At 33.4% G+C, this 22,189-nt stretch overlaps 1 pseudogene; it reads right to left on the minus strand.

Annotated features, from left to right (window-relative positions):
• Nucleotides 1-17,145: 17,145 nt before the first annotated feature.
• LOC120089095 lies at nt 17,146-21,558 on the minus strand (annotated as a pseudogene).
• Nucleotides 21,559-22,189: the final 631 nt, after the last annotated feature.

Below are 22,189 nucleotides of genomic sequence, written 5' to 3' on the forward strand. Positions count from 1 at the left end.
TCCCTTGAAATGGTCTTATCATGCGTTGTTGGGAGGAGTCACTTCTTCATCAAGTAGACTCATAGGCGTGCTTCGGGCAAGAGATGATTAGATGCTAATGTGCGAATGCCGGTTAGGGACCATTAGAAGTTTCAAAGATTAGAAGACTTCAACAAATTGACCGTATCTTCACAACCTATAAGCTAAAGATTCGATCTCCTCAAACTCAAAGAAAAGCTCACAAGTCGATGATCAACAAGCCAGATGCCGATCCAAGCTGATCAACAAGCCACAGGCCGATCCAAACCGATCAACAAATCCAAAGACTGCTCCAAGAAGATTAACAAGCCCAAAAGCTGATCATCCAAGAAATCCAACAAACTTAACTTTAGAGTTTACTTGAGAGAAAACATCAAAGAATTATGTATTAGAGATTGTACTCATTATACTGAAATTAATACAAATTCTACGAATTAAATTGCTCAGAAAATCTCGTCAAACAAGTACAAATATAATTTATGAATTTTCTTTTTTTTAAAAAAAACAATTTGATGAAATTATGCAAGCAAAAACCTACCATAAGGACAAACAAAGGAACTCAAAATGTAAAAAGGGTAGATTTGATCCTGTGTCGCGTGTATGCTAGGTAAGCTACAATACAAAAATCAATAATTTGAGGGGGGACACATGCCTTTCACCCCTACATGGATCTGCCACTGACACAATAAAAAAAAATACTAATTTTTCTTTTCGTTTGAGCATTAAATGCTAGAATGAAATTTAAAAATGAAAGGGCAACTCAACACACATTTAATTGATACATGGTGTGTAGTCTATGACATTGATGGATTACATTACATGTCGCGCATTGTAAGTAGAAAAACTAAGTTTGTAGGATGAAAACAAAGTATCAAAGATAAAAGAGTGCAGAAGAGGAAAAAGTAAAATCTTCTCACATTTTCAATTCAATTCACTTCTAATACAAAGTGAGAATAGAGAGAAAACTAGTAAGTAAACAAATAAGAGTCGGAGAAGTGATAGAAGGAGATGAAGATTAGACGAACAATAATGTATAGTGACCAAAAACTATTACACTAACTAATGCGTGTGTGGTGGGAGTTTATTGATGGCACCAAAATTATTAACTTATACGATGAAAATGAGACTTGAGAATAAAAAATTATAGATAGTAAAAATCATCTATTGTATTATTTTACATAACTGTCATAAAATAATATTTAGAAGGTGTGATTTTTTAATTATATCTTTTTTTTTTCCGGAAATGAAGTGTAGAAACATGCATCAAAATGATTAAAATGACTACCAAGAAGAGAACTTCTTTTTTATATATTTATATTTTGTATGATTAAAACAATATTAAACAATTATATCAATTCAATTTGGTGATCATATAATAGTAGATGTTGTCATGTTGATGTTCAAATTTCTCATTTATCCTTAATTAGTTTCATTCTAGACCAATATGTGTGCTTAATCAAATTAGACCTACCTAATTTAGGCGGTTGTAGGATTCTAATAAAATATTTTGTAAAAAAAATTGAAATATTTGACAATAAAGAAAAATAGCTTTGAAACACTTTCAGTTGTATTTTAAACCGTTTTTATAAGAAAAGATTAAATAAAAATGATTTTTTGTGATTTTTGAAAATTTCTAAACCCATTTTTTTCCTTAAAAATGTCTAGACACACAAGGTATTTGTTTTCATTTCATCTCCGATTCTTATGCTATGAATATTATTATATTAAATTAAAGAATACAAAATCGACTAAAATGTATAGATAATCTTTTATATTACTTCAAATTTGTATAGACAATCTATAGCTCAAACTTCAGATTTGTAAAACTAAAAAAGTGGGTAAAAATATAAACCGTGGCGGATCCAAGATTTTAGGTAAGAACCACAAATTCATATAAATATAATTTTATATACATCGATTTAATATTCAAATTACATAATATTATCAAAGCGAACATAATTAGTCATTATATGAATAGTGACAGATTTAGAATTTTACTTTAGGAGCACAACTTTATATAGGTTTGAAATTTTAACCTATTAACATCTAAATTTGTGTCATATATAGTTTTTTAACTTTAAAAATTGTATATTAAATCACTCACATCTAATTTTGTGTGTCCAATAAGTTGTACCAGACGATTTTTCTTTTATAAAAAATAATGTAACCATAGGTTACAAATTTGAAATTTAAAGATTGATTTAGAAACAAAAAAAAAAAAAAAAAACTAATACAACGACTAATTTCAAGTATTTTTCATATTTTAGGAGATTTTTAGATTTTAAATTAAAAGTTTATATATCAACTAGACATATTTAAGACATTTATTAAAATTAAAATTGAAAGTTTAGATATTTATTACTCATAATTTTAAAAATTATGAATTAAACTTGTGCTAAATTGAATGTAATTTTAAAATATTGGTAAAGTAAATAACAAACCAAAAAATTTACATGTGAATGAAGTTTATATCTTAATTTTAAAAAATTAAAAATCAATACCCAAATACTTTTTTCCCCCAAAATTAACCCACCCTTCTAGAAATTCTTTGCATTTTCTCATTTTAAATTAAATAAATAAAAGACTAAAACACTCCACAATTAAGATAAAACTAAAAAAACTCATTAAATTGTTTTTATTTTGAAAAATACATGTACATTATACTGAGTAGTTAAAAGAAAAAAAAAAGTTTATATTGTCCAAGAACAAAATTTTCCAACTCTTCGGTTAATTAGTAAATAATTTTGTTGCCAATTATTTATTTATATATTTATTTATTTGTCAAACTGAGTCAAATTTTGGGTTGAATTATCTATTATGGATGTGGCATCTGTAACTCTATCTCCCAAAGAAATCTATGGAGGTTGATTATTATTGGTGGGTTGATAAGAGAAATAGCAAATTTTAAAATTTTATTTGGAAAAATGGTAAAAATATTTTAAAATTATAAAAATAGCAAAACGAATTTATATAATAAAAAATATTAATTAATAAATGATAAAACTACCCTAAAATAAGAAAATAAGTAAAAACTAGAATGCAAAGCTACACCGCTTTAAAAACAGTACGAATACCACAAATACACTCTATCTAAATATTCTAGAACCACAAATACATAGTATCTAAACATTCTAGAAGCAAAAATTAAAAACACCCAATATGGTTCTTTAACGCCTATAGAATGCGAGGAAAGATGCGACCAAGTAGTGAGGGGTCATTAGAAACTTATGGATGTTTACAACGATAAACTTCCTCTAAGGTGAGAAAGAACAAAGTTGATTGTACAAGTAGAGTTGTTGTTGGCAAGTGAGTATATTTAGAGGATGTAACTATTAGAAATATGATTGCGTTTGACATCAAACCAGTTGTACGGAGTTTCATCATCTACATTCCATGTGACCATTTTGCTCATAGGATCTTAAAAGACAACTTTAAACACTATCATCCCAGAAGGTTATTGTTGAAAACGATGTTAGAAGTAGAAACAAAAGTAGGAAATATGTGTGCAAGCGAAAAAGGTCAGCAACCTGGTGAGGGTGGTCGTCAAAAGCTAACCAAGATGATGGATTCAAGAAAGGGTTGTTGAACCAACGATCATAGATATGAGATTGCGAAGGACAAAAAGAGATTTTGGGGACAATTAAGTGAAGAAGATGAAGAATGTGAGATTTAGGGTTTTTTTGTTATCTTATTTTAATAAATGATGATGATGATGATATTAACATTAATAATAAACTGAACAATATATATATATTTCTTTTTAAGTACAACAAACCATTTTTACGTGTTTCTATATAATAAATTGAAAACAACGAAAATATGAAGAAAAAATATCAAATTAATTTGATGACAATATGTATAAATAATGAAAAAAAATATTTAGATACAATTGAATTTGATAGTAAAGGATAAATTCAAATATAAATTGGAGAGAAAAATCAAGAATTCTTGTTGTGATTAATTCGATATTAGATAAAATCTAATTTGACAATAAGATACAAATTCAAATATAATTTAGAAGAGAAAAATCAAGAAGAGAGTTCGTTTATTTATAAGTACACTGTATTCCTAACTTCACTTTCATTTAAAGCTTCAATAATTATAGTGTATTTATAACTTCATCAACCACAAAACCTACGAAATGAGTCAAACTCGCTGTAAAGGCATAGCAAAAAGAGTAAGATTACAAAATTGGATACTTATTTGTTTGTCAAAAAGACAAATTAATGGTATAATAATATAAAAAAAATGATAATGAATAAAATTTTATTAAAAAATACAAAAAATGATAAAAATTTAAATGAAATATACAGTTTGTTAGATGATAATATGTATAAAATATTAAGTAAAATCTTAAACAGATAAAAAATTTAATCTGAATTTAAAATAATAAAAATAAGTAAAATAATGTAAAATCTAAAGAAATTAAAACCAAAATGGCGATAAACAAATTAAAGATTGATTAGTTTCGAGTATTTTTTCGATCAAATCAAAACAGATAACTAATTTCAATCAATTAGGGAGAGAAAGATAAGGAAGAGATTGGTATATTTTAAATCAATTCCTGAAGTAGTTATCAAAATCTAATTTGAATATTAAAAATAAATTCAAATTACAGAAGAGAGCGAAAATTACGGAATGATGCTCATTTTTAGTTTTGAGATTGGATCGGTTAGATTATAATTTGATTAATTTGATTATTAATCAAGCTCTCCAATTACATTGTATTTATATCCTGATTATTAATCAAGCTCTCCAGTTACACTATATTTATATCTTGGTTATTAATAAAGCTTTACAATTATACTGTATTTAATATTCCGAACATATGAACTAACTAAGGGCAAGTCAGATATTATTAAAATATCAACTAAAATAGTGAATAAATATAAAATAGGTACAATTGAATCTAATAACACATACATAACAATTTAAACTTAAAAAATATGGGAAAACATTTGTTTAATTTATTAAGAATGTGTATAAAATAATGAAACACAATTCAAACATTTGAACAAATTCAAAATTTGATTAGATAAATGAAATTTGATAATATATGGATATTTAAAATATAAATTTGGTAGAAAATCTAGATATTTAATTCAAATAGATTAATTTGAAAAGTTGTTAAACAGAATCTAAATTAATAACAAAATATGTATTGATATGTTAAATACGTGAGGAAAATTAGGAAGGGCAGTTATTTTCCAAATGAATCAATTAGAGGGAAAGTGGAGAACTAAGGCATCGGCAATTACCCTATATACACAACCCCATCATAGTTTAAGATTCTACACTTACCGTGTATTTGTAGTTTCATCAATAACAAAAACTACAAACTAGACAAGGGTAAAACAGAGATTTGAAAATTCGTGGTTATATGCATGTCATGTGAGTTACCATAAATCTTATTATTTGTTGGAATCATTTTTCAAAACCAAACCCTAAAATCTGTCCTATGTTCCAATTCCCAATGGCTTTGTATTTTCTCCATTGATATAATGAAAACATAGGGTTTTCTCTTTCAATGGTTATCTCTGTTGAGGTTGATGTCCTAAAGTCTCGTGTCATGTAGTTTGTAAATAGTATATACGAACACCTGTGATTGTTAATATATGATATTTACTTCACATCTTGTATTTTTCTCGGTTATTTGTTTTATTTGCTTTACCACAAACCAATAAACATAAAATCCCTAGTTACTGTATGTGACTCAAGTATGTATGTGGTGACGTACAAGTGGATCATGTCTTAAGGGATAACCAAAATGGTCGGTAGTAAATGGATAAAGGAGGGAAACCTTATCCTGGTAACGCTACGGACGTGACACGCTTTGTGGAATGGTCACAAGTGTTGTGATTTGTCACAGATGGTCTGATCCTGATCATTCGTGTTGGGAACATGCGAACAAGGGCGTCCTATACAAAGAGTTTGTATAAGACCTGACCAAGAGGTGTTAACGTTTCCTTATATAACACCACTCATGACAGAGACTTCACTTCACTAGGATGACCATAGGTAACATAACCTCAATTCTGAGTGAGTTGGGAACTCCTACCTTTGAGGGCGGCCCTTTGATTTGTATGGATGCGAGTGGCTAGGTCGCCGATTCAAACCTACTATTTTGGGGATTCGTCTTATTTGGGAGCTGAGAACTCAACTACACAAGATGGAATTCACTCCTTCCCCAAGGCAAGGGTAAATAGATAAATGGCTCCTTAAGCCCTGATTCCAGGGCTTGAACGATGTGGCGCCACACACCTTATCTTGGCCTGAGAGGTGTTCACACATAGTTGGACTATGTTGTATTGTTCATTAGAGAAATCAGTGGTATTTAAGGAGTGAGTTGTAACTACATGGGCAAAACGGTAAATTGGCCCAACTGTACTTACGAGCATCTGTGAAGGGTTATCGTACTCATGATTGGTTATATCCGATGGATATAGAAATATATCTGTGGTAAGAATAGTTCAGTTGTTGGTCTTTAGTAGAATCGCTGACAGTTAACGGATGGTGAATCTCGTGGCTAAAGAGTTTAGTCAGCTATTTACGTACCATTGGAGCTTCGAGCTACAAGTCCATTAAGTCACCTGGGTAGCTTGGATAAAGTCGAGAACTAGTGTTTGGGTTAATTTTAAATGTTCAAATTGACAAGAGGAAGTTCAATTATATATGATATAATTGGCTAAATGTATGAGATACATTATTTTGGAGGAAATTAGATATAAATATGATTTATATCAAGTAGAGGAGAAAATACTATAGTAGATATATGATATCAAACTATAAGATATAAATATAATATGATTATATTTATTAATTAAATTAATTGATTAATTATTTGATAATTAATGGATTTACCCATTTTCGGACGTGGGAAGTAGGGCTATGATGGTTATGGTAACCGGCGGATTAAAACAATGAAAATTGTTTTCATTTTAATTCAATCGTGCATTCGTATCGTCCGCTCCCAAAAGAATCCGTGAAAGCGATCGCGAGAGCCTATACGATAGAATCTCGTTCGTCTAAGCTATCGTCTGCTTCACGCTTTCTCTAAACGATCACATACATATTTCCTAAACGATCGTTCAGTTTTTTTTAAACGATCGTGTAGCTCTACTATACAATAAGCATTTCCGCTACACGACAGCAAAGTTTCATCTCCTACTTGCTTATCGTCTACACGACGTCTTCTCCTCCATCCTCTACCAAACTCACCAAAACCCATTCTTTGGGTTTTTGACCCCGAGGATTCCCAGGTTTCTCTTGTGGTGGTGTCATCCCCGCTGCATTGTTCGTGTACGCTCTGATCGTGCTGTTGCAGTTGACATACTTGTCGGGTGCTGGTAGATCGGTGGGAGGTTTTTCTCTGCTGTGGGTTCACACATACGAAAAGAGTTTTCATCTGGTATGAACCTTTTTCCTTGTGTTTTATTGTATTCTGAGCATGCCGATAATGAGTTTTATATGTGTAACTGTATGTATAGAATGTATGTCGTTTGTGTTTTGGTCACTGTGAAATCGGAGCGATCTAAACCTGCTCATGGAACTCTCGGTATAAGATCCTTCAATCTCTTCTTCATCCTCACTTCTGTTATGAATCTCTTATTCTTCCTCGCTTCTGCTATAATGGTATCAGAGCCATTGTCTACGACAAAAGGTTCCGTTTTTCTATCAACTGATATTCTTAACTACGTTGTTTTTTTGGGCGGCGATTCTTGCTTCTTCCTCCATGGCTTCGACGGACAAAGACGATTCTGCTCAAGGTTTTACTCCTGGTAATAAAGTTTGGATCACTAAATTGACTGATGTTAATTTTTTGCTATGGAAATTTTAGATTACCACAGCCCTAGAGGGTTATGGCCTTGAAATGTTTTTGGAAGAGGACCACCCCCAAAATATCAACCACAGACTCAAGATGCATCTTCGACTGTTCGAGTGATGACCACTGAGTACATAATCTAGAAACGGCAAAATCGTCTAATTTCGTACTGGCTTCTTGTCTCCATGTCCGATGATATTTTAAATAAGATGATTAATTGATAGTCAACCAAAGATATTTGGTCTATGTTGAAGAGTATCTATGTTGCTCGAAGTCTTGCCCAAATCATGCAGTACAAATATAAACTTCAGAACATCAAAAAGGGATCCATGCCTCTTAAAAAGTATTTTCTGAAGATACAACAGTGTGTTGATGCCTTGGCATTGGTCGGTAAACTTGTTTTCCCTGATGATCACATTTGATATATTCTTGCTGGTTTGGGATCGGAATTTGAATCAATGGTTTTTGTTATTAATGCTCGTATTGACTCTCCTTCTATCCAAGATATCATGACTCTCTTCCTTAATCAGGAAACACAGATTGAAAATAAAGAAAGTTAGTACAGAAGGATCATTACCCTCAGTGAATCTTGCGTTTAATACTTCAAATAGAGAGGGAGATAATTCCCGACAAAATAATCCTATCGATCAAGTTAATCAGAATCAGCGTGGTCATGGGGGAGGTCGAGGAAATCCTAATTGGAATAATGTAAACAAACCACAATGTCAAATTCGTACTAAGTTTGGCCGTACTGCCCCTAAATGCTTATTCCGTTAAGCTCCCTCTCAGAATTATCAACCTCACTTGAGTTTTCCTCCTTCTCACTTTACTCAGTCTTCTAATCAATCTGGCTTTTCTTTGATGACGACTACGGTTGCCTCTCCAGACCTTAACACTGACAGTAATTGGCATCCTGATTTTGGGGCAGCTAATCATCTGACCAACAATTTCAACAATCTCTCTACTAGATTTGTTGTATAGACTTTTTTTCACCCATTCAAACTAACCAATTTTATCTTGATTGAAATTTTGGCGATTATACCAAACTGTTCTTCCAACGAGATTCGACAGTTGAGATGATTGTGCTATCACCTCATCCTTAGAAAGGGTTTTGCTAGGACTAGCATTTTGATGATTGAATTGTGTTGACAATATGGTTATTAACCTAGGGTCGTTTATGTAATTGTGTAGACCCCTAGGGTTTTCTACTGTCTATTTATACAGTGTGTCTTTGTGTATTCAGTGTATCATATTAAAATAATAAGAAAAGTCACTATATTGTGGTTTTTCTCCCTGTACTAGGGTTTCCACGTAACTGTGTTTATTCTCTTTCCCACTCTTTTATTTTTAACATGGTATCAGAGCTAGGCGACGAAACCCTAGCCGTTAAGGAAGAGAATCAAGCACAATCATCTTCTGCTTATGGAACTTCAGGTTTTGACATGAAGACAACTATTTGAGCGGCCGTAAAAGAGTGTTTTCAAGCAGCCTTATCGGAGTTACTTTCGGCCATCCAACAGCAGTCAACGGAGAGCCGCCGTCCGTGGGAGCTGCCGTACCAAATAAATACGGTTGTTCCAGGTTGCAGGGTGTTGCCTTCCGTGCCATCGGAGTCCGCCGCACCGTCACAGACGTCTGTGCCAGTCGAGGTCGCACTGGTCTACTATTTCACGTCAGTTCCGATCAACCTCAAAAGGGCCACGTCGAACGCGAACGTGGCTGGATCTTCCATGTCAAATGGGTTCGACTAACGAAGAGCTATCCAGCCAACGATCCATTACCCAACGACGAGCCATCCAGTAGGCGATCATCTCGAACCGTCCGGTCGGTTGGGTTCTTCATAGTTGTCGGCGACCTCCTTCTAGCCGGTGATGTCTTTTCAGACGATAGTAGCAGCCCCGTTTCCAGCCGTTTGTGGTTCGACTCATTACCCAGACGATGTGAGACAACGGTTGGCTTATCTGCAACAATAGATTTCAGATTTGGATACAATGTTTGGCGCAAATTCCCAACAGGTTCAACCAGTCTATTTAGAGAACCCGGTAAACTCGTTCCCTATTTTTCCAAATGTTTCTTATTTATCTGGTTCAATGGACAATTCTGCAGAATTTCTTGTAGGGGAAAAATTAAATGGCCAGAATTATTTCTCCTGGTCCCAATCAATCCAAATGGCCTTGGAAAGGCGTCACAAATTTAGGTACTTGACAGGGGAGATTCTAAAGCTAGCACCAGGCGATCCACAAGAACAAATCTAGAAAGGAGAAGACCCGCTGTTACGCTCTGTTTTGGTGAATAGTATGGAGCCTCAAATAGGCAGACCATTATTATATGCTGCAACCGTCAAGGATATCTGGGAGGCAGCGCGAGGTTTGTACTCAAAAAGACATAATGCCTGTCGACTATATACGCTCCACAAACAGGTCCATGAATGCAAACAAGGATCCATGAATGTTACATCTTATTTTAACAAACTAACAATGCTCTGGCAAGAGATGGACCTGTATCGAGAGATTGTCTTGAACTGTGCACAAGATGGGGCTCAATACTTGAAAATCGAAGAAGCAAACCGTGTTTACATGTTCTTGGCTGGATTAAATCCTAAATTCGATGGTGTCCGTAGTCGCATATTGAGCCAGCACCCGACTCCCTTAAAGAAGTCTACTCCGAAATATGGCTTGAAGAGAATCGATCGTGTGCCATGAATAATTCCATTCCTACAACTGACGCAGCTGCTTTCGTTGCAAAGTCATCCAATGCTGATTACGATAAAAAACCCCCACCTGTGTGAACTTTGTAAGAAGCTCTGGCATACAAAGGACCAGTGTTGGAAATTGCAAGGGAAGCCTCCAAATAGCAGGCGATGACAGTCTCATGACAAATCTAATACTGGTCGTGCCCTGGTAAGTGACTTAGGAGATGAACAAACTCAGAAGCAGTTTTCCGTTGATAGTAAGAACAACTTGAGTACGATTGGGGTGAGTGCTATTGCACAGTCATGTAATTTCCCTTCATTTGGTCGTATTAATATAAATGGTAAAAAACCATGGATTGTGGACTCAGGGGCCACAGATCATCTTACAAGTTCTTTAGAATTGTTTATGTCATATAACCCAAGTGCTGGAAATGAGCGTATTCGCATTGCAGATGGGTCTTTTGCCCCTGTTGCGGGGAAAGGCCATATCTCTCTGTTTGACGGTTTAATTCTGTGTGATACTTTACATGTGCCTAAAATATCTTATAATCTATTGTCTATCAGTAAAATTACAAGGGATTTGAAGTGTAAGGCAATTTTCTCACCTGATTCTGTTTTGTTTCAGGATCTGAAATCGGGGATGACGATTGGCACTGCCAGGCACGATAAGGGACTCTATTTCCTTTCTGAAGAAGCTTCCTCTAGAGATTATCATCAAACTGGGTTTATGTCGTTAAATCTTTCTGTTTCTGAAAATGACTTTATGTTGTGGCATTTCCATTTAGGACATCCGAATTTTCAATATATGAAGTATTTGTTTCCGCATTTATTTCGTAATGTTAATACTTCTTTAAATTGTGATGTGTGTATTCGTGCCAAGCAAAGTCGTGTTTCTTTCCGGTCTCAGCCTTACAAACCCTCGAGTCCTTTTTCCCTTGTTCATAATGATGTATGGGGCCCCTCACCAGTTACTACTTCCACTGAAAAACGATGGTTTTTCACATTTATAGACGATCATACTCGTCTTACCTGGGTTTTCCTCCTCACTGACAAACCTGAGGTGTCATCTATTTTCCAACAATTTTATACAACTGTCGAAACTTAGTTCAAAACAAAGATTGGAATTTTACGAAGTGATAATGGGCGAGAATTCTTCAATGCCTTCTTCAGGGATTTTCTTGTTTCTAAGGGTATTGTCCACCAGAGCTCGTGTGCTTACACTCCGCAACAAAATGGAGTAGCTGAGTGGAAAAATCGTCATCTAAAGTAGTCCGGTCTCTTATGTTATCTGCCACTCTTTCGTCAAACCTATAGGGGGATGCAGTTCTCTCTGCTGCCCATCTCATTAATTGGATGCCCTCTCTTATTCTTAATCTTCATACTCCTTTAGAACTGTTTAAAGAGACCTTTCCAACCACTCGATTAATCTCCAATGTTCCTCTTCGGGTTTTTGGTTGTGTTGCCTTTGTTCACTCCCATGGTCCAAACCGCACAAAATTTACTCCTCGTGCTCAGAAGTGTGTCTTTGTTGGATTTCCACGTTGATGACATCCACTTCATCAACGTGGATATAAGTATTATCACCCATCATCTCATAAGTGTTATGTCTCAATGGATGTCACCTTCCTCGAGGATCAGCCATTTTTCCCTGTTAGTCATCTTCAGGAGGGAGAACATGAATGAAGAGACTAACTGGTCATCTTATGCTATTCCCTTAGAATCAGCTTCCATTAAAACCTTGTCTAAACCTAGTTCTGAGCATGACAGTCTGTTCCTTTCTACCAACCAAGTTCCTTGGAAAACTTACTATAGGAAGAATCTCATGAAGGAAGCATGTCACCTGTCGAGCCAAAACTGTCGACTCCAGTGCATGAGTCAGACCCGCCATTAGATCCAGGTACGTACATTCCTGAAATTAATGATGTTGATGTATGTATGGAAACTGATGAATGTAGGCAAGACAAGGGAGAAGGAAGTAGTAATGCTGAAAGAATGGCAGAAGGGGAGACAACAAAGAATGAAATGATTCTTGCTAATGATGATGTGGAGGATACTACTGAAGTCTCTGATACACAGATAGTCGATCATGGTGAGGATCCTGGAGAGTTAAAAGAACATGATGCATCGCTTGATCTTCCTATAGCTCTGAGGAAAGGCACTCGTTCATGTACTAAATACTCTATGCATAGTTACATGACGTATAGTAATCTGGCAACTGAGTTCAAAGCATTCATTACTAGTTTGGACACTGAGGTGGTTCCAAATGACATAAGTGTTGCAATGAAAAACCAGAATGGCGGTTTGCTGTTATGGAAGAAATGAGAGCTCTTGAGAAGAATGGAACTTGAGAATAGGTGGCATTGCCTGAAGGGCACAAGACAGTTGGATGTAAATGGGTGTTTACTATAAAATACAAGTCAGATGGGATGATTGACCGGTACAAGGCTAGACTCGTTGCAAGAGGCTTTACTCAGACCTATGGAGTAGATTATTCTGAAACTTTTTATCCTGTGGCCAAACTTAACACTATCCGAGTGCTCTTGTCAGTTGCTGTAAATAAGGATTGGTCCCTACACCAACTTAATGTTAAAAATGCTTTTTTGAATGGGGAACTTGAAGAGGAAGTCTATATGAGTCCTCCTTCTGGGTTCGAGAGTCAATTCAAAAACAATGTGTGTAGATTGAGGAAGTTATTATACGGACTAAAACAATCTCCAAGGACCTGGTTTGATAGATTCACAACTTTTGTGAAAGCATAGGGGTATGTTCAGGGGCATTCTGATCACACTCTTTTTATAAAAAGATCGATATCAGGGAAGATAGCTGTTCTTATTGTCTATATTGATGATATTGTTTTATCTAGGGATGATGATGTAGAGATCATGAGGCTCAAAACAGAGATGGCCCGAGAATTTGAAATTAAAGACCTTGGGAAGCTAAGATACTTTCTGGTAATGGAAGTGGCTCGCTCAAAAGAAGGTATATCAATCTCTCAATGAAAATATACTCTGGACTTACTAAAGGAAACAGGCATGACTGGGTGTAAACCTGTTGACACACCAGTAAAGTACAATGCGAAGCTCAGTGATAAGTATGATAGATTTCCTCTTAATAAAGAAAGGTATCAGCGGTTAGTCGGGAAGTTGATCTACTTGTCTCACACAAGACCAGATATTTCTTATACAATAGGTTTTGTCAGTCAGTTTATGCAAGCTCCATGTGAGGATCATATGACAGTAGTTGAATGTATCCTCCGATACCTAAAAGGAACTCCTGGCAAAGGTCTAATGTTCAGAAAGACCGATAAATGATCTGTTGAAGCCTACACTGATTCTGACTGGGCAAGGTCTGTTGTTGATAGAAAATCGACATCTGGGTACTGTACATTTGTCTAGGGTAATCTAGTCACCTGGAGAAGTAAGAAACAAGGAGTTGTTTCTAGAAGTAGTGTTAAGGCTGAGTATAGGGCCATGAGTCTGGGGATTTGTGAAGAAATTTAGTTGAAGAAAGTGTTATCAGATCTCTAGCAAGATAATGAGCTTCCGATGAAATTGTTTTGTGACAATAAAGCTGCCATCAGTATTGCAAATAACCTGGTTCAACACGACAGAATTAAACACGTAGAGATAGACGGACACATTAAGGAGAGGTTGGATAGTGGAAACAGGTTTTCGAAGGTGTCCATATGAGCATGCACTATATGTCAAACAAGATAAGTATGACAAATTTCTTATGTTTCATTATATGTCGATGATTTGCTTTTTACTAGAAATGATAAACTGTTGTGTGTTGATTTTAAGAATTCCATGAAAAGAGAATTTGAAATGAGTGATATGGGTCTCATCCATTATTTTTTGGGAATTAAAGTCAATCAAAAATATGGAGAGAACAACAAAAGTATGCTCATGATTTGCTGAAAAAATTCAAAATGGAAAATGTTTTTCCTTGTAACACACTCATGGATGCAAATTTGAAATTGAGCAAGAATGATATTGGAGAAGATGTTGATCCAAGCTTATGTCAAAGCTTAGTTGGAAGCTTGATGTAATTAACTACAACAAGACTTGATATTCTATTTGTTGTCAGTATGTTAAGCAGATTCATGTCAAACCCTAAAAGAAGTCATTAGGAAGCGGGTAAGCGAGTTCTTTGTTATATTCTTGGCATTTTGGAATTTATTACAAGAAAGTTCTAGAATCAGTTAGTTGGTTTTTATGATAGTGATTGGGGTGGTAATGTTGATGATCATAAAAGCACATCTGGTTATGTTTTTAGCATTGGTTGGAGTGTTTTTTCATGGACGTGTTTTTTCATGGACTTCAAAGAAACAACCTATTGTTGCTCTTTCTACCACCGAAGCAAAATACATCTCTTTATCTGTAGCTGGATGTCAAGCTTTATGGCTTAGATGGATGTTGAAAGAATTGAAGTGTACGCAAAGAAGTCAGACTATTTTATATTATGATAATGGTTCTGTCCATTATCAAAAGATCCAGCCTTCCATGGAAGAAGCAAGCATATTAGAATCAAGTACCATTTTATCAGAGACTTGGTTAAAGATGGAGAAGTGATGGTAAAGCATTGCAAGACTCAAGATCAGGTGGCAGATATTTTTACAAAGGCACTAAAGATTGACTTATTTGTTAAGTTCAGAGAAAAACTTAGAGTTGCTCAAGTCTAGATTAAGGGAGGATGATAGAATTAATCTAGACTTATATTCAAGGTGCATGAATTACATTTAATTAGATACATGAATAGTTGAGATTCAAGGAATAGTTGAATACATGAATTACAAGATACATTGATAAATGTTCATATATTGATGAAAAGTCACATGTATTTGCATTTATCATTGATGTCTTTTGATGTATTTTCCTACTAGTATAAATATGTGTAGGATTTATCATTTATAAGGAAGCCAAGAAACTAAAGTAATGTTCAAGTTCTAGTTTCTCCAATCTTGTATGAGTAAGAGAGCAATATTTTTATCTATTGAGTTGTATTGTGAGAGCCTACTTCATTTCTAACAAGTGCAACCATAATTAAAATATTGGAGAATGAAAAATGTGTCAATTTGAGAATTTAGAAATTAGAAAATTAATTTTGAAAGTTGTTTGAGTGTGGAGAGTTCGAGTTTATAAATTAAAGTGAATTAATTATGATGGCATAGACCAACAAAAGGAGTAAAATAATTATGAAAAAAAAAATAGTGAGAGAGAGAATGGAGAAGATGTTGGAGAATGGGTATAGAAATATGATATATCTGGGTAGACTTCTTATAATGCCATCTTATTATTTGGTATCCACTCAATATGGTAATGATATTCATATTCGAATCTTTGACTTTGAGGTCGATAGTACAAGCACTATGTCAATTGAGCTATGTTCATGTTGGCGATATTTATACTATTCACTTCTTTGTAAGTTTGGCTCTCTTACCACTTCCTGTATCTCAGTTCATGGAATGCAATGTTGACTATGGAGTTTTTTACTGTTTCGCCCATTAACTTCTCTACATTTTCTGAGATGATGCTTTACATTTTCTTTATCGCTTCCATAATCTATGTTAAAATCTTTGTATTCCATAATCTATGTTAAAATCTTTGTATTTACCTTCCATGACTATTTTAATTACTTCCTTTTCTTTTCATTCCATAGCTAAGCTAGGACGTTGATGAGTTTAATTTAATTTCTTTACATTATTGATTTTCATTTATCATTATTATTTAACTCCATTTTTTTTTATTTATTTTGGTAATATATGTGCTAGAGGATCAAACTATAAATACAATGCCTATACTCATTTTAGCATTAATTAATTTCAAATAACATTCAATTTCTCCTATCATCTTCTCAATAACTATGCCACATACTTCTAGTTCAACCTCATCAATAGATCGGTCTCGCAAATTTGAATAGTAAGGCATTATAAATTAAATAAAATTAAGATGACATGACATCAAAATTAAAGCATAGAAGAATCAAATGATTATAAAAAAAAATGGCGAGGGTGAGAGAATGGATCTTAATTAACTCCATTCATTTTTTTATTAATTAATCCCAAATGGCACTCTCAGTTATAAAATAATAATAAAAAAAAAAGTAATTAATGGCCAACATGAGTTGAACTTTCAACTGCATAAATTTATAATAAAAAGGGGGAAAAATGAGAAACCTAAACCCCCAAACGGGCAAAAAGAAAATTTGATACTTAGAAATGGGATCTAACTTTCTTTTTATTTCCAAAAAATAAAAAATAAAAATAAGTATCAAATGTTAAACTAATACAATTATCCTTCCCTGTGTACAACAAATCCTATTATTGGGTCAAGTAGTAAAATGTTGATATGGTGTTTCGATAATTAGTTTCATTGGAATACAAGAAACCAAGAAGACAACAAAAAATCTCATATGTGATTTGTTAAATATGACCTTTTTTCACTATTAAAAACTTACACAGATCAACCATCAATAAAACTCATATCTGTCTAAGCAATGTTTGATCGAGGAATCACTACATCATAGCTCAAATTTTGAAAACATAACTACTTTGAGTATGTCTTTGTATAATTTCATACTAAATAGTTAGCGAAAAATGCACCCACATTTAAAATTATAAGCACAATGACAAAAATGTGGTGTTCTGCAACTGAGGACATGGCATAGGAAAGACTGAAGTGTTAAAACCCGAGATGAAAGCACAATGCCATTTTGTGGAGGGAGCGAGACCGAGAATGGTGACATTGTTCATACATGCACCGTCGTACGACGTTCCCTTGATCCCGTCAAGAACCGGAGCCTTTGTTGAATTTAAGCTCGTGAGATTGGTAATGAAAATACCCTTCACTTTAGGAACCTCTTTGGATCCCATTGTTCATCAGAATGATCATTTGAACCCTTGCTAATCTTATTTTCACTCTGTTCATTACAAAGTTAATTTGCAATTAATCCTTCTCTACCTTGGTCGAATTTTATCTGAATGTCAGCTGTTGAATACCAAATGTTTAAATCCTCGATCGTAATGTTTGATATTCCACCTGACATCTCGCTTCCTATTCCGACACTAGAATAGGTTGGAGTTGTGCTAGAAACTCGCCTTAGGACGATGTTCAAGCTCGGGCGTACAAGGTTCATTCCATATTGATCTCATCCACTCTTCACCGCTACTAGATCATCTCTGCTTTCGATATAACAGTCCTCGATACAAACGTTGGAACTAGAATCTACACCATAATGAAGATTTGGGAATTTAGAAAACTTCATCATTCTTTTGATTTATTTCTCATACCTCCTCCAAGAAAGATGCAAAATACTTGGATTGATACCGCCTGTGTTCAAGCACTTGAACAAGCCAAGATCGTCATGTCTTTAATAACAACATTGCTGAAATTACGAGAAAAAAAAACACAAAGAGAAGATTGAGAATGAAACCTACAATAGACTAGATGGATTGTCCAAAAAGGGAAATTTTTTAAGGTGAGATTGTAGATGAGAATATTGTGGGAGTTCATGAGCTCTACAAGATGGTCCCTTGTATGATTTAATGTTCTATCCCACCAAAGCTCCCACCACATCTTGCCTTGCCCATCAATGGTTTCATTCTCTCCTGAAAAAACAACACATAAAACATAAGATTTTCATGATTTAGAACATTCTCAAACCTAGGTACGATCAGAGCCAAACGAGAAGAAGAGCTTTACACCATTTCTAGTTTCAATACACAAAGTTATTGTAGATCAAACGTTATGATCCCAAACATTTCATCATTCGGGTAAAAACTTCCCATGCTTAATCTTTATGGACCGACTCTACTAGTGTTTCTTTAAGTTTAACAATATGTGAGGGTGCGGGTTCAAACATCTAACATTTTAGTCAAAGTTATATACATTTTAACTAGTTGAGCTATGTCAATCAAGTTGGTGGCCTACTAGTATTTGGATGTGATAAAAAAAAAAGAAAATCAAAGAAAGAAAATACGTAGATCGAGTAGTTTTAGAACATGCATCTTATGCTTTAGATTCAAATGCCTAACTTGTCTCACCTCATGTGATCAGTTAACATAAAATCCTACAATCTTTTTGACAACCATAATGTACAAAAGATCAGTTGACTTTATAAAAATCTCCTTTATTGCAAATCACTTTTAGAGGTAGAGTGGTCTTGTTGCAACAATCTACTAAGATTCGGTCCTTTGCCACTCAGATTCATCCCTCCCCACGCATAAAAACACACCATAGCAAATAAGCATAATCTAGAGAAACATAAGTAATAACTTGGCCCTAAATCCTTTTTCTCTTTTTAATATTATCCCAGTTCCTAATAGCTTAGTCATGATCAAAGTTTGATTCCATTACTTTTTTTTAAAAAAAAAACAAGAATCCTCATGAATATAATAAAATCCTAGCAATGAAGATGGAGCCAAAAACAAAAATTAAAAAAAAAAAAAAAGCAGGCAAATAAAGAAAAGAAAAGTAGGAGTGTACCTGTAATGACAATGTTGGAAAGGGCATTGCCATGAATAAGGCTCATGTGTCTTCCTCTTCCATATGAAGGTAGTGGCTCTATAATGGACCACTCATTTGGATCCTATTTTTTCATTTCAAAACAAATGTTTTTAAATACAATACACTCTCCAACTTTTCACAATAAACAAAGCAATTAATTATAAATTCATAAATCAACTAGTTTTATTTCATAATTTATTTTATTGATTACACCCACCAGTCAACCAGTTATCATAAAACCTCCTTTCACATTTACACACCTTGGGAGAAGGAATCACAACTTCAATTTTTTTTTTCACTAAGGAATTTGTAAAATATTGTTTTGCAAAAAAAAAAAGGGTAAAACATTAATGGCAAATTCCAAACACTAATAATAATTTGAAATTTAAAATACTAACCATTTACATTTTACATATATAGAATCACATACATTTACAATTCACATCTAAATGTTGTCTTACTTTATAGAGATTGTGATTAAAGATGGTCAATTATAGTCTAATTAAGCCAGAATGATAATTTCATTAATTAATTATAACAATTTCCATCAGTTTCATAACTTTTCATGAAATTTCCATAGTTATCAATATTTTTATTGAAATCGATATTTCAAATATTGCTGCCAACTGTTAATATCCATTTATAACGAATATGGTTATGATCAGTATTTCTCATTATGTGGCAATGTGGCAAATACCCTCCACTATTGACTATTTTATATAAATTAAAAATATGACCATATATGGTTAGCTCCCTTTGTAGTTTAATAGTTTTTTAGTCTCTAAAGTTTGTATGAAGAGGATGACCATGTCATAGTCTAATCAATAACTAATATTAACACTTCATTTAACTTCCATATAAGCACAATTCTATTTAGCCAAACTAATGTTAGAAGAACATCTCAGGGCAAAATGATTGATGGCAGAGGTTTAAAATTACGAGAGTGCTAATTTATCGTTGCTTAATGTATTATAGTGAAAGCTATCAAATTAAAGACAATGATGTATCATAAACGACAATGAGAAAGAAAAGCTTAGAATTCCAAGTATTTACGGACCATGCATAAAAGAAAGAACAATACAAATAAAGCAAATTAATTAAGATGGCATAGAACAACAAAAGGAGTAAAATAATTATGGAAAAAAATAGTGAGAGAGAACGGAGAAGATGTTAGAGAATGGGTATAGAAATATTTTATTTATGTGTAAGCGGCTTATAATGCCTTTTTGGTATTGGGTATCCCCTCAATGTGGTAATGATATTCATATTGTTCACTTCTTTATAAGTTCGGTTCTCCTACCGCTCCCTATATCTCGGTTCATAAAATTCAAGGTTGACTATAGAATTTTTTTATTGTTTTGTCAATCTTACTATTGTTACTACCTTGAACGTTAACTTCTTTAGTCTTTCTGAGATGATGCTTTACCTTTCCATTATAATCTTTGTATTTTACCTTCCATGACTATTTTAATTACTTCTTTTTGTTTTCATTCCATAGCTAAGCTAGAACGTTGATGAGTTTAGTTTAATTTCTTTACATTATTGATTTTCATTTATTATTATTAATTAACTCTATCTTTTTTTAATTTGGATCAAACTATAAATACTATGCCTATGCTCATTTTGATGTTAATTAATTTCAAATAACACTCAATTTCTTCTCTTATTTGCTCAATAACTATGCCACATACCTCTAGTTCAATCTCATCATTAGACTGAATGGCACTCTCACTTATTACTTGTTCGAGTATCCTATTATATTAATACATTAGTGAAAGAGTTGCAAATTTTCTAATTTTAAACATTTGATTACATAATTGATTAATGTACATGTGAGTGTTGAAGTGTTAATCTGAGAATTTGGAAATTAGAGAATTGATATGAAGTTATTTGATTGTGGAGAGTTTGGGTTTCCTCCTAATAATAGGTAAAGAAAAATAATCTAGTCCATTGACTAGTTGTTATGTGGATCTATTTCTTCTACCCACATCTCTAACTGTCCCCCAAATGACAGACTTAATTAATTTAAATATTAATGTTATGGGTATTATAAATTAAATCAAATTAAGATGGTACATGACAACAAAAATTATTAAAGAATAGAAGAGAATAAAATAATTATGGGAAAAATGGTGAGAGTGAGAGAATGGAGAAGATGTAGGAGATTAGGTATAGAAATATGATATCTTTTGGTAGGTTGCTTATGATGTCATTTTGGTATTGGATATCAATTCAATATGATCATATTTTCAAACTACTTTTTGAAAATATTCTTATCGCTAAAACCCATTCATACTCTATGAATGATTTGATAATAAAATCTGAAAAAATTGAATTTCTCTTGTGGTGATATCCATACAGTATACTTCTTTTTAAGTTTGACTCTCATAGCAGTCTGTATCTCAATACATGGAATATAGTTTTTGACTGTTTTTTTCCGTCTTATTATTACTACTACTTTAATGTTAACTTCTTTACACTTTCTGAAAAATGTTGCTTTACCTTTCCTTTACCGTTTTCATTATGTAAGTTAAGATCGTTGTATTTCATCTTTCATGATTAATCTCATGGGACGACCCATTTGACACTATAATGTAGCTTTTTTACTTGAAAGAGTTTTTAGCAATAAGTCGACAAAGGTGTTAGTGAGAAGCCCTCTCCTAGGTAGAACTATTTCCACTCTTCCCTAAATGCAAAATAAATAGTACTAAAAATAGGGCGAATAGCAAATGTTTTTTGTTCTTGGTTGGTTACACTTATTATTACTATTAATTAGCTCCATTCCATTTTTTATTAATTAATTCCAGATGACACTCTCAATATTATTACTTTCTCTCAGTTCAAAATACCCCTCTAATTAATTCCAAGCTAAATTAATAATAACTAATTGGGTACCTATTATTTAGTGAAACATTGGCCAAATTTTCTAATTTTGAACATTTGTACATTTGATTACATAATTAATATACATGTGTGGACCAAAGTGAGAAGAAGAGGGAGAAGGAACATTTGACGCAAACAAAAAAGTTGTGATTAGGACCAAGTTTACCATAGTTTTTTACTACTTATTTTTAAATATGATAAAATCGCTCTTGATTTTTGTAGGTTGAATTTATATAAAATGCCATTTCAAAAAAATTAATAGAAAATGCG

This window comes from Benincasa hispida, chromosome 10 (assembly GCF_009727055.1).
Source record: "Benincasa hispida cultivar B227 chromosome 10, ASM972705v1, whole genome shotgun sequence".
NCBI lineage: Eukaryota > Viridiplantae > Streptophyta > Magnoliopsida > Cucurbitales > Cucurbitaceae > Benincasa > Benincasa hispida.